The following is a 10,438-nucleotide window of genomic DNA, read 5'->3' on the forward strand; positions in this document are numbered from 1 at the left end:
GTGCATTGTTTTTAGGCAGTTGTTGTGATACATTAATATGGACCTTTATTGAATTATAATAAATATTTCATCCAAACTTCAAGGGATTCAAACACTTTGCAGCTATAATACTAATGTTGGTAAAAACAAAAAATTGATTTATTAGTCATTTATGTTGGTTTGATTGGTGTTGACCTATTTGTTTCAATATAATAAGAGATGAACAAAGTCATTCCACAGATATCCAAAAGTAAAAAATAAAATAAAATGCAATCTAAACCATTTTCAATAAAATACAAACTTTAATTTCTGTTGGACAGTGTGAAATTATTTTTAATTGGGGAGAGAACCATATAACAAAATACAGAGGACTTACTAGGGAGATTTCTAAATGTAATGAATCCTGTATCAGGAACCTTTGGGATTTTTACTTCTCATCATAACTCAACATGCCTGTGAGCACCTTCAAGACAGAAACTATGTCTTATTCATAAGCTTATTCTCAGCATAATTTTTATATTAATTATAACAAATTAGAAAAAATATTATTAATTACTGTAGGTGCTTTATACATGTTGAATTAACATACCCAGATATATCACTGTGGTCAGCTATCTCAATTTAAAAGGTGTAATTCATTATCCAGAATAATTTCTCAGCTTAAAATTAAAGGTGACTGAATGTGGTAGCTAAGTTGACATTTCTTCATGAATATTGTCTGCCATGAAGAAATCAAAATTTTAATGAAGAAAGGACAAAAATAAATTGTTCATCTGGAGAAATAAGATTGGAGCTTAATGGTTTACAGGAAAATGGCCCTGGTGAATGGAAAAATGTGAATTTTAAGAGAACCAGAGGCAGAATGAGAGACTATCCCTGAAAGCCCAGAAGAGGTAGATGTAGAACAAGAACATAACTTTTAAATGGTAAATGGTGATATTACTGACAATAGGTATATAAGTTTATAATGTAAACAGATTTAAAAAGAATTCACATTTATTATCACATAAATTCCTAGGTGAGAAAATGTTCCCAAATGTATTATATAAAAACAGAACAATGTAATTGTAAAAGTCCTTGATGCCAATTTCAGAGATAAATTGTTGTACTGTTTCTTCATCTCTCACCTGGCAATTTTTATGTTTCTATGCAAAGAATATTTAATGTTTCTTGGAGGTGTTATTTATAAAATTGATAATCACATCTCAGAATTAGGAGTCATTATATTTTTTAAAAATATCATTTAATTAATCAGCACTACCATCTGAATGTCTGCTGGATACGTAATCCTGTGTAATCAAGAGTTCCAAGTGATGGTACCTGACTTTGGTCAACTTATTTTTTTCATGATTCTTGACAGAGTTATCTTTAACTTAAATATTTCTGGCTATTAACAGTTAACCTAGTATATCAGTCTGGATCTCAATAAGATGGTACATTCAAATAGAACTCAAAGAAGGCTTATTTAAAAGAACTAACTACAAAAGTAAGAGTAAGGGAATCAGCAGTTACCTGCAGCATAACAGTTCTTACAACTGTTCCCTAGGCCAGAAAGAATAGAGAAGGAAGGTGTCTGAAAAGCTTACAGAGGGAGAGTTGTGTAAAGCTGGCCATTTTGAAAGAGGTAGTGACATTTGACTAAGGGATTTGGCCAGCTTAATGTGACTTTGAGCAGCAGAAATCAGGAAAACATATGTTTTCACCTCTCCTCTCTACCTGGTATCTTCTGTGTAGATTGGCTGAAACCAATGGAAAGCAGATTTCTTATTTTTCAGCCTCTTGGTGTAGAAAGCAGAATAGAGAAGAGTAAAGAGTACAGAGTACAGCTAACCCATTTTGCCCCTTACCATCTACTCATGTCCTTTGCCTGCTTGAGAACACTTCCCTTATCAGCCTCACTATAATTGTGGATCTTGGAATAACTCTGGTCATATTCCCACCAGAAACTTTAAGTTTCATTGGTCCTTTTTGTAAGGTGGGGAGGGAAAGAAGAGAAGTGCTTTGAAAACATTAAACATAGCCGCTATAGTCTCCACATGTTTTCCTGTTCACAAGGTTCAATAAAATATTCATAAAATAATGATGAAATAAGAAATGTTGTATATTTTAAGTAAACACTGTTTCTTCCATGTTGCCTTTTTTGCCAGAGGGATTTTTTTGCCAGTGAGATGGACACAATTTTTTTTTCCTTATGGGGTAACCCAAACTGTCTTCATTCCTGCAGAATCCAAGTCTTGGGAGCCAGTCTGTGTCAGTTTTCTATTGACAAGGACTTTTGCAAAAGTGAATACTGAGAGATTTCCCTGGTAACTACGATATATCATACCCTCCTAGTTTAACCACTTTCCTTCTCAAACTGTTATTTCATAGACATTCTGAAAGCAAACTGATCAGGAAGCAGATTCATCTCCCTATCCGTTAGAAACCAGATTTTGTTGATTTGGAATATTACTCTTCCACTAGGACTGGTCCAAGTCCACCAGTTGTGGGAAGATGAAGAAATTTTTTTTTCAATTACATATTAAGTTCAATAACAAGGGCATTCACATCACCATCTTGACCTCTATACCCTACTCATGGAGGGAGTGGCAATATATTATTGGTTGCAGCTTCAAAGGATGTACCAAATCTGGCAAATTTATGCCCAAACTCATGGTGTATTGTCTCCCAGCTGAGATCATACATGAGTAAACTATTTCATTGCTCTATCAAGATGGCTGCTTCTACATGATAAGTAGTGAAGAAAGACGTTTCTGTAGATGTGAAATTACACCACACTTCTTTTGCCATGAACTGCATCTCCAGCTGAAATACAGTATTGTGTAAAATATCCAGGATAAGCATTTTGTCAAGTGACTAATTAATGATGGTTCTTACATAAGTCTTTTTTGTAGGAAAGGCTAATCTATACCTATGCTCCTGTATTTTCTTGATAGGACAAAAGATTCTTCCATCTATGGAAAAGGTATAGTGAAATCAGTGGACCCCCGGGTTGGTTCACCTAGGAGATGATACAGTTCGGGAGATGAACACTGGCCTCTGGTGTTACCATTTGGACACAGCAGTAAAGGTAGCTGGATAAATAATTGCTTTAATTATCAATTGCTGTGTAACAAGTTATACTCAAAGTTTAGTGGCTACAACAACAATAAATATTTCATATCTCTTTCCATTTTCGTGGTTCAGAAATTCTGTCTCAGGGTCTCTAATGGAGTTGCCATCAAATATTGGCCATCACTACAATCACCTAAAGGTTTGTTTGGAGATAGAGAATCCACTCCCAAGGTGACTTAGTCACATAGCTATTGGCAGGAGCCTCCTTTCTCCATGATTTTAGGGTGAGTTTAGAGTTGCTTTTAATTTAGGACTAGTTTAACCTGAGTAGAAAGACAGACCTTCTGTGGTCTGTACTGAATTTCCATGATGTCCAATGTGGTCTCTTTATTCTGACTGTTCAGAATCTCAAGGTCTGTTAGCCCTGTGTATGATCAGGAATTTGTTCAGTGTGTAGCCTCAGCATAGCAGAGAATCATTATACATGTGTCCTTTGTTGTTCATCAAGGGGAATCCCATGCAGGTTTCTGCAGCTCTTTTTTCATTTGACTCCTTCTTTGCTGATATTATGCACCAAAAATGTCATCTGCTGCAGTCTCCCTGCACTCTAATCTTTGATGCCTCAACCCAACAAGAGATGTATATTCTCTACTTGGGTTTCTCTGAATCCCCAGCCCATTCTACTATCCAAAAAGTTTCTCAAAAAACTAAGGCAAAGGGAAGAATAATTTCATTAGGTTGTTTTTCTTTCAAGGATTGGAGTCCTGGATTACCCTTTTCCAATGTCTACAGTATGGTTTAATATATTTTGCCATTTATATTTGTTTATGTCAGCTGGTACATTTGATACTAGAATTTCCATCATAATCAAAATGGAATTAGAGATCTCATAGCCTTGTGGAAAAAATTAGCACAGTTTTCCTCTTTTCTTACTAGTAGAAATTTTATTTTCTTTGAGATGTAATTGTTCCCATGGTATCTTTAAAATTCTAAAATACTTTTTTCAAGGTAGTACATTCAAAGCATTTTATTTTTTATTTATTTTTTAAAAATTATTCTATTTTACCTTGAGTCACTTTAAATTATTTCATTTTCCCAGAAATTATTTCATATGTTTGATGTTTTATTCAAATTTGTATGATTTTGAATAATATCCTTTGGTTTTTGTTAAAATTGTTTCTCTGCAGTTTAATATACACTATTTCTACTTTTGTGTATTGGCATTTTCTTATTTTTGTTAATTTCATTGACACCACTTAGCAGGGTGTCTCAAATTTCACTAAGGAAATTAAACAGTTTTCACTTTTAAACTGTCTTTGTAGGTTAACATCTGTAAATTTCTCCATTTGCCTTTATTGTTACTACATTTGTTCTCTTTCTGTGTGACTATTTGATTGTCAGTTTTATATTTCCTTGTACTAAATTCTGAGTAAATTATTTTGTTCTCTTTTAACTATGGAACTTTTTTCCTGCCTAAAGATTCTGTCTATATTTTAGGCAAATATTTATTGATAATACCAATTGTTTTTAGTTTTGTATTACTAAATATTTTATTATTATTTATTATTATTTTTCTTTAAGACAGAGTCTTGCTCTGTCACCCAGGCTACCGTATAGTGACAAGATTACGGTTCACTGCAGCCTTGACCTCATGGGCTCAAGCAATCCTCCTGCCTCAGCCTCACAAGTAACAAGGACTACAGGCACACGCCACCACGCCAACCTAATAATTTTTTATTTGTTTCTGTTTATATGGAGTTTCCCCATATTGCCCAGGCTGATCTCAAACTCCAGGGCTCAAGCGATTCACCCACCTTGGCCTCCCAAAGTGCTGGGATTACGGGTGTGAGCCACGGTGCCTGGCCTGTTTTAATTTCTGCTTTATCTTTTTGGTGGGAGAGTGTCTGCTTTCTTGGGGTTTATTATCTTTCTATTCTACATTCGTTAAGTAGTTAAATTGTTCATTTATATTTATTATTTTTTAAAGATATTTATTATTTGTTTCTCTTTTCACCTGTATTTTTCAAGTTTTTATATACACTGACTTTAGTATTCATTTCTATGCTCTTATGTAGCTAACATTATGTTTCTTTCCATTTGGCAGAGCAGTGATATTCAGGTTGACCCAAGTCACTTTTCAGGAAACCACTGTGTAGATTCATCACGGTTTTCTAGAATCAATCCTAAAAAAAAGTCCTAGATTATCCTTAGTTTAATTACTTTGCAGGCAAATATTGATCTCAGATATCATTTGAAGTTCTGTTTTTTATTCTTAATGTTCAGAAAATATCAGACTTAGACACTAGGCTGTGTTAATGTTATTCCAATTTAATATTTTTGCTTGTGTCAATCTTCACATCTATGGGGTTCCTAAATATCCCTTTATTTCTTTCATTATTGCCTCATCTCCATTTTCTCTGTTTGCTTTTCCTACAACTGTTAAGTTAATTGGTTCACTTGATCTTGTCATTCATCCTTTAATTGTTCAATATTTTTTCTATTTATCCCTTTCCTCCTATTTCTTAAACATTTCTTTAGTTTGTCTCCTACTTTATTTATTACACTTTACTAAGTATCTGATTCTCTATTCACTGCACATACATTGAAGATATTGATATTATTCATTTTATCATCATCTCTTTCATTTGAAAGCCATGTAAATATATGTCTATTTCACCTCACATTGTTCCTTATCATTTCCTAATAGCTTGATTTCATCCAGTTTAATACCCTCTTGATGCACATTGAGAATGCAGACAAAAGATATTGTAACCTTTTTATTTTTACAAAACAGATTTTATATTAAAAGGGCCAAAGGGAAACATACAGATTAAACTAACATTTGTCATGTTTACAAATAAATATTATATAAATGTTTATTCTGATTTATTTAGTACTTGTGAGAAAATATTAATTTCCTCTTAAGGAAATTTGCAAATAAAAAGAGATTTGTGTTACAAAATATGGTTAGTGGTCAAAGTACAGTTATGAGTTTTAGAATAAATACAAAATTGTTCCACTTTCTATAATTGCTGTAAAATCCTCATCAAAATTCTTCAATTTTTCCAAACAGAAACTATTGCAGGAAACATTCAGAAGAACTTAATACTTTGATGAAAAAGTTATTTCCAGCACTATATTATATTATTTTGTTTCAGAATTTTAGCAGACCGTTACAATGATTTGTATCTGATTACTACCATGGATATTTTTCAAAAACTACCAGCTGAGGACACTTTTCTTGAGAGTGACATTTACTGGAAGTAATTTGTAATTCAAAACCCTTATAAATGTGGTAGAAACTTTTCAGTTCCTAATTATAGTGGAAGATCATAAAAGGCTGTTTCCAATAGCTTACATACTTCTTTTTACCTAAAATACTATGAATACGAATGTATCTATTATTTAATTCTTATTTAGAAATTACAATGTATCAGGCACTATTCAAAGAGTTTATACATATTAGTTTATTTGATATTCTAACAGCCATATGAAGTGGTTACTATTAGTTTTCCTATTTTATAGATGAGGAATTTATAATTCCAGACAGATTAACTTGACAAAGTTCACATAGCTATGAAACTGATGTTCATATATAGAAAAGTATTTTAATTTGATCTTATATTGCCTTTCACCCTGCTAAATTCTGTTATTATTTCTAATAATTTATCCATAAATTTAACTGAATTTCCTATGTATACAATGAATCATATGTGAGAAAAGAATAGCTTACTTCCTGTATTTAATTGAAAATAAAATTGTGTATATTTATTGTGTACAATATATTGCTTTGAAATATGTATATATTATGGAATGGCTAGGTTGAGCTAATTAGCATATGCATTACTTCATTTACTTACCTTTTATTTTTGGTGAGAACACTTAAAATCTACTCAGGAATTTTAAAGAAGATAATACATTTTAATTAACTTGATTCACCATATTAGAAAGTAGATCTCTTGAATTTATTCCTCCTAACTCATATTTTGTATCCTTTGACTAACATCTCCCTGCCTCCCTCACCATCACTAGTCCCTGGTAACCACCCTTCTCTCTATATATCTATGAGTCCAATTCTTTTCATTTCCACATGTAAGCGAAATTATATGGTGCTACTCTTTTTATGCCTAGCTTATTTCACTTTACATAATGTCCTCCAGGTTCATTCATGTTGTCACAAACGGCAAGATTTCCTTCTTTTTATAGTTGAAAAGTATTCCATTGTTTGTGTATATTCCACATTTTCTTTATCCATTTATGTGTTGTTGGATACTTGATTTTCTTTCCTATCTTGTGTATTGTAAACAGTGTTGAAATGAACACGAGACTGCAGATATTTCTTTGATATACTCATGTAATTTCCTTTAAATATCTAACCAGTAGTGGGATTGCTGGATCATATGGCAGTTTTTTTTTATTATTTGAGAAATCTTTATACAGTTTGCATAGTGGCTGTACTAATTTAAATGTTCTATCATTTTAAAATCTTATGTCTTTATGCAGCCTTATAACAATAATTCTTTGAATTTATTGATAATTGATTTATGAGCTTAAATTGTGATCATCGTTTTTGTAAATGTGTGAGAGCAACTTGTATTGTTTAATTGTGGGGCAGAAATCTTCATCTTTCCATTATATTGTGCTTATTATTTGTGATGTTCTCCTAACACCTCAGAAAAAAAAATTTTTTTTTTCTTTTCAAATCTCATACCTTATGTTTTCTACATAGTAGAAATTCACTGGCATTTATTGATAATTGATTCACTGCCTATAATGTGCTTATTTATAAACTGTTTTATATTTGGTTGAGAACAAATTGTATTCTCTTGTTTGAGGACAGAATTCCAGATCATACTACTAGGCCATGCTTGTTAACTATGTTGTTCATATATTTGCTATCTTTACTAATTTTTTAACTATTTTATTTATCAAGTTAAAAACATGAATTGAAATATTCTACTGTAGGAATAGATGTATAAAGTTTCTCCCTATTGTTTTATCAATATTTCTATTAATATATTTTGAGGCTAGTTTATTAATGTATGCTTGTTTTCTTCATGAGCATTTTGCAGGGAAATTATCTAGTCGTAAGGATTCTTTTTGTCTTAAAGTTTATTCTCTCTTAAAAGACATATTTTGCTGGGTAAAACGTTTTGATTTCTAATCATTTTCTTATAATACTGTAGAGATATTATTTTATTCTTTTGGTTTCATTTATTGCTGTGAGACATCTTCCCTTGGTGCAATTTATGTTACTTTAAAATGATTGGTCTTTACACTCTAGTTTTTTTTTTTTTTCTTCTTAATTTTTTTAATTTTGGTGCACTGCAACTACCATATCATGTGACTAAGTATGTAATATTTACTGCGCGTATTAGCTTCTTATATCTGTGGATTCAAGTTTGGCATTACTTCTGAAATGTTGTCAGTTATTTTTCTTTAAATATTCCCTCCTCTTCATTTCCACTGTATTTTCCACTAAACTCGACTCGCATTATTTTATCTTCAATATTTTTAAACTTCTCATTTATATTTGTCTTCTGGCTTATCTATACTGCATATTTCTTCTAATTTTCTTTTCTTTTCTTTTCTTTTCTTTTTTTTTTTTTCAGGCTTAATTCACTTTATTTTCTTGTATAAAACCCTATGTTGTAGCCACAGCTGGAGCCTGGGTCCGTGGCACGGAGACTCTGGTGTGGGTCTTGACAAGGTGGTCAGTGAATTCTTGATAGGGAGACTTGGTAAATACAGTCTCCTCCCAGAGGTCAGGGGTCAGGTAGCTGTAGGTCTTAGAGATAGCATCAAAGGTGGCCTTAGTGAAGTTGCCCAGGGTGGCAGTGCAGCCCAGGCTGAGGTGTAGCAGTCATCGATACCAGCTGTCATGAGCAGCTTCTTGGGCACAGGCGCTGAGACGATGCCAGTGTCCCTGGGTGCAGGGATGAGGCACACAACACAGAGCCACAGAGACCTGTCACCTTGCAAGGGACGGTGTGGGGCTTGCCAATCTTGTTCCCCCAGTAACCTCTGCACACGGGGACGATGGAGCGTTTGGCCAGGATGATGGCCCCACGGATGGCGGTGGCCACCTCCTCCTTGAGCAACTTAACACCCAAGGCCGACGTGGGCCATTGTAGTCCCCGATAGCAAACGACTTGAAACCTGGTGCGGCTGCCAGCACGGGTCTGCTTCTGCACTGGCATAATCTTCAAAACGCTCGTCTTTGAGAAAGGCCCCAAGAAAAGTCAATGATCTCAGATTCCTTAATGGGCAGGGAGAAGAGGTAGATCTCCTCCAGGGACTTGATCTTCATGTCCTTGACCAAGCAGCCCAGCTTGGTGACGAGCATCCACCCCTTATCCTCGGCCTTGCCTCCGCGAGCTCTGCGTCCCAGGCCCCGATGCCACTGTGGAAACCTCCCCGAAAGCCACCGTGGTTCCCCATCCCAGGGCCACCAGGGCCTCTGGGCCCCGCCGCTGCACAGGCGTCATCCGCCATTTGGTGTTTTATCAGAGAAGAAGCTTCTTCCAATTTTCAAATATCTGTTCAGAGTGGTGTATGTTTGTTTGTTTTTGTTTTTTGTTTTTGAGACAGGGCCTTGCTCTGTCACCCAGGCTGGAGTGCCCTGGTGCAATCTTGGCTCAATACAGCCTCCGCCTGCTGGGTTCAAGAGATTCTGGTACCTCAGCCTCCAGAGTAGCTGGAACTACAGGCACCTGCCTCCATGCCTGGCTAATTTTTGTAGTTTTAGTGGAGACGGGGTTTACTATGTTGGCGAGGCTGGTCTCAAACTCCTAACCTCAATTGATCTACCCACATCAGCCTTCAGGATTTTGAATTTTTTTTTTCCACACATGAAATATTTTCAGTTAAAGTTAAAATGATTATTTTCTTAGTAATTTCATTTTTTTTTTTCATATTTTGCTGAACATCCCTAATAGCCTCTATTGACAGCTTAGTGTTTTAATCCATCCTCTTACTTCAGGGCTTGGCAAACTTTTCCATAAGTATCCAGATGTTAAATATTTTCGGCCCATGGACTATACAGTCTTTGTTATAACCATTCAACTCTGCTGTTACAGTATAAACACAACCATAGTAATGCAGAAACAAATGGAGTGGCTGTGTTTCAATAAAATTTTATTTACAAAAATGTGGCTGGAGTATGGACTATAGTTTGCCAACTCCTGTCTATTTGTTTATACATTACATATATAGTTATTTTATTTCTATGGATGGATGGATGGATGGATAGAGCTGATAGATGATGGAAAGAGAGAGAGAGAGATTCAGGAACTACAAAGAACACTACTAAGATATTTCACAAGAAGATCTTAGTGAAAACTGCAAGGTCAAAATGAAGGAAAAAATGTTAAATGCAGCTAGAAAAAAAGGCCAGGTTGCCTAC

At 34.4% G+C, this 10,438-nt stretch overlaps 1 pseudogene; it reads right to left on the bottom strand.

Moving 5' to 3' along the window:
• Nucleotides 1–8,677: 8,677 nt before the first annotated feature.
• On the bottom strand, nt 8,678–9,528 carry LOC108534877 (40S ribosomal protein S2 pseudogene; annotated as a pseudogene).
• Nucleotides 9,529–10,438: the final 910 nt, after the last annotated feature.

The sequence above is a fragment of the Rhinopithecus bieti genome, unplaced genomic scaffold (assembly GCF_001698545.2).
Source record: "Rhinopithecus bieti isolate Rb0 unplaced genomic scaffold, ASM169854v2 scaffold_11291, whole genome shotgun sequence".
In the NCBI taxonomy this organism is placed as follows: Eukaryota; Metazoa; Chordata; class Mammalia; order Primates; family Cercopithecidae; genus Rhinopithecus; species Rhinopithecus bieti.